Genomic DNA, 3,817 nt, shown 5'->3' with positions numbered 1-3,817 from the left:
CTCATGACATCTTATGAAGTCCATATTGTCATACTTATCACATTTTATTATAGTTATTTATAGGCCTATTTCTCTACTGGATTAGGATCTCCTTGAGGGTAGGGATTTTCGTAGAGCATAGCAGTTCAGAATGCAGGCCTTGCATTTTAATTCTAGCTTCGTCTCTTCCAGGCTCTGTGATCTTGAGCAAGTTTACTTTGACCTCTCTAGTAAATGAGGGTAATGTTAGTACTTATCTGAAAATTAATAAGTGCTTAAGACATAAGAAGAGCTGAATAGATGCTAGCTATTATTAATAGCAATTGTTAGGGTTACCTCTTGGAGCAAAGCGATCCCAAACCCTAGTAGTCTACTCCAACAACCATTTTATTGTGTCATAATTATGTAGGTCAGAAATCTGAGCAGGGTCTGGACAATGTCCCACTCCTCATCGCACTGACTAAGACCAGCTGGTCTGGAGGGTCCCAGACAGCTTCATTCAACATCTGATGTTTTGGTGAGGATGGCAGGAAGACTGTGCTCAGCAAAACAATTGACTGGAGTGCCTACACGTGGTCTCTACATCAGGCAGCCTCAGGGTAGTCGGACTTCAGAACATGTTGGCTGGCTTCCCCAGGAGCAAAAGTTTCAAGAGAACCAGGGAGAAGATGCATTGTCATCCATGACTGGCCTCAAAATTCATGCACTTTCCTTTCTACTACCTTCTCTTAGTTATGAGCAAGTTCTAAGGTGAGCCCAATTGAAGAGCAGAGGAATCAGACTCCACCTTCTGACAGAGCAGTAGCCAGGTCACATTGTAGAAGAACATGTGGGAGGGAGATGGTGCTCCTGCCATTTTTGGAAGCTACAGTTCACCACAGCATTACCAGTGGTTAGCAGAGGGCCAGACAATCAATATTTGAAGAATGGAAAAATAAGAGATTCTAGGGGAAGGAAAAAAAAAAAGTAGAACACAATCCTTGCTCTTTAGGATATTTTAACTCTGTCCTCCCTAGCCGCTGAGAGAAGACAATCATGGTCTGGGTCTGTGTGAAACTGAAGAAATGGGCTCCATTCTTCTTTTTCTCTTTCGCTTCTAAAATAAATCTCAGTGCATAGTGTTTTGAAACTGGATATGAAACAGAGCTTTTTTCCATGGGCTGACATCCACAGTTCAACGCCCTCTGCCATGTCTACTATGTTTTCAAATTTAATTAAGTTTTGTATCAGTTGTCTTACTAGTTCAACACAAAGAGATAGTCTTTTCCTTGAACAGGGAAAATTATAGGAAGTTTTATGATAAAGCATTTACTATTTAATTATCTCTATGAATGCGAACTGTAATTTTAAGGTAATAACTAATTAAACTTGTAAGTATCATAAAATGTTTCAGAAGTCCAAAATTATATTTTTAAATGAATGAAAACGAAGAATCATTGATCTAAAAGTCTCTGATCAAATTCTTGGCGCAAAACAAAAACACTTAGAACAAAAAAATCCTGTGTCCATTCATGGAATGCCCCTGCCCATGTGCCCAAGGGAGCTTTATTAGGCTCCACTCTTTGATGGGGATATAGATAATAATTACCCTACCAGAGAGTATACTTTATTTTCTAAGCCCACAGTTATTATATAAGAGATTATTGGCTTGAAAGTAAGTTTTTTAAAAAACATCACAGCAATATCAATAGAAAATACTGATCCAAAAATGCATAGTACATGATAAAAGGCATGTCCAAGTAATGGCATAACAACCTGAAATGCAACAAGACAAAAAAGAATTATTTCCCAAATGGAGTATGGTGTCTCATGCCCAGTGAAAACAAGCTCTAGTTTCATTATTTACATGCACTGGTTAGTTGCATCTTCTTTAAAACTTGGAATGTCTTACCGAGCAGTGGGTAAGCCAAGACTCTAAATTCAAGATTTTCCTTTCTCCTGGACCACGGCCCAGCTCACTGAAGTAGAGAGTTGCATTTATTACAATTCAACAGTACCTAAGGGACTTAGAGGAAGAATATGCATTGATTTAATGTGACTATTGGCTGCTATGATTTGGCAGACTCCAAGGGCCACAGAAAATTATACTTCTTTAACATAAACTCAAGCAAGTGCAAAGGAAAGCAAACCAGTTCAGCTGTGTGAAATTTAATGATGTGTTTTGCTTAGTTACTTGTTTTACCATTTAGTCTCTGTGTTTATCATTTAAACTAAATATTGGTGAAAACATATTTGTTTGACTTTCCTATTCATTGTATCTAATTGTGTTTAAATATAAATGAGTATAAACAATCCCTGAATGAATGTATTCAAACAATGAAAATGGATGTAACTAGTTTCTGAGTGAGATTTAGTCAAACATTCCCGAGTCCTCGAGATTTAAGCAAGTAGAAATAACTTTTCAGGAGATATTCTAAAGAAACTCAACCAGGGATCTGTTCAGTAGAACTATATGACTATGCAATAAATGTTGGAGACATACCTATTTCTGCTCATTTGTCATTGAACTTTCCCCCAGGGTTAGTTTATGCATGGAATCCTTGTCCTCCCTCATGCCTTGGAACAAACACCAAACAGCTTATGGCCATCATACATCTCATCATTAAGTCTGAAGAGAAATGGGCATGGTTTGGGCTCAAAGAGATAATCTCCTTTCCTTGTCCTTCCTTCCTCCCTCCCTCCCTCTCCCTTCCTTCCTTCCCTCCTTCCTTCCTTCCTTCCTTGATTTCTTGCTTTCTTGCTCTCTTGCTTTCTTTCTTAGTTGTTTAGTTTTTCCAAAGTCTTGAGTTTATCTTTAAGGTATAAAGCACTATTCATTAACTGATGAATGTATAATTTGATCATGAATTCATGAACTCCTATTATGTGCCAGGCACTCTAGAAAGTAGAATCATTACTCTGAGTGTCAAATTATAAACAAAAGAAAGTCATTAAACTTTACTTGCTCACGTGGGGGTAATTACAGTCAATTATATTGTGCTTTATATGGTAAATATATCGTATATACACTGAAGCACATATATTAAACCATGGAAGCCCATAGGAGAGGGATACTCTTCTTTCTCCGCAAAAAATGTCTTCTTGGAAGCGATAATATGTGGGAAGGAAGTCTTAGGAGACACAAGAAAGGATCAGAATATGCTTTGATATTATTTTCTATTTAATTTTTAATTGGATAGCGTGTATTGTTGAATGGAAATGGTCTTTATTTCTCCATTATTCTCACCTAAAGAGTTAGTCCTAGTCTGCAAACTTCCCACCTTCTCATCACCCCACTGGAAGAAAATGTGTACAAATTATATATGGGGTTTGTCTGCCCCATAACATAATTGATTTTTGACATTTTAGAAGTCAGTTCCTTGCAGCTGAGACAAAGGTGGGAATGGAGGGGGAGGCTATTAAAGAAATCATAATGGCCTTTTTTTGTTTTTAAATCACCATCTAACTCACTGGTTCTACAGTGACAGAACAGGAAATGAGGTCATTTGACACCATTTATTTTATTGGAAAGACTTCCTTAAAAGCAATTTCTTGAGGTGACTCTTCTTTCAACAAAGCAAAAAAAGGTTGTTTTTGTTGAAAGGTTGTTGCTTTGTTGAAAAAAGGCCATTTCTATTAACATATATTTCCTGATGGTGATATCACTCGTTGTTATTAAATGTTTTATATTCATCTTTCCATTTATTCATTTGGTGACTCTTTTTTAAGAGCCAGCATGTCAAGCACTGTCACAGGTGTATGGGATACAGGCAGGAGAGTGTTGTAAATGTTGAATAATGGCTGGGGTGGGGGTGGTGGGGCTTGATTTGTAGCACTTGCTGTTTTCTCTCGTGTAAAT

This window comes from Zalophus californianus, chromosome 4 (assembly GCF_009762305.2).
Source record: "Zalophus californianus isolate mZalCal1 chromosome 4, mZalCal1.pri.v2, whole genome shotgun sequence".
Taxonomy (NCBI): Eukaryota; Metazoa; Chordata; class Mammalia; order Carnivora; family Otariidae; genus Zalophus; species Zalophus californianus.
Note: the sequence above shows the minus strand (reverse complement) of the source record.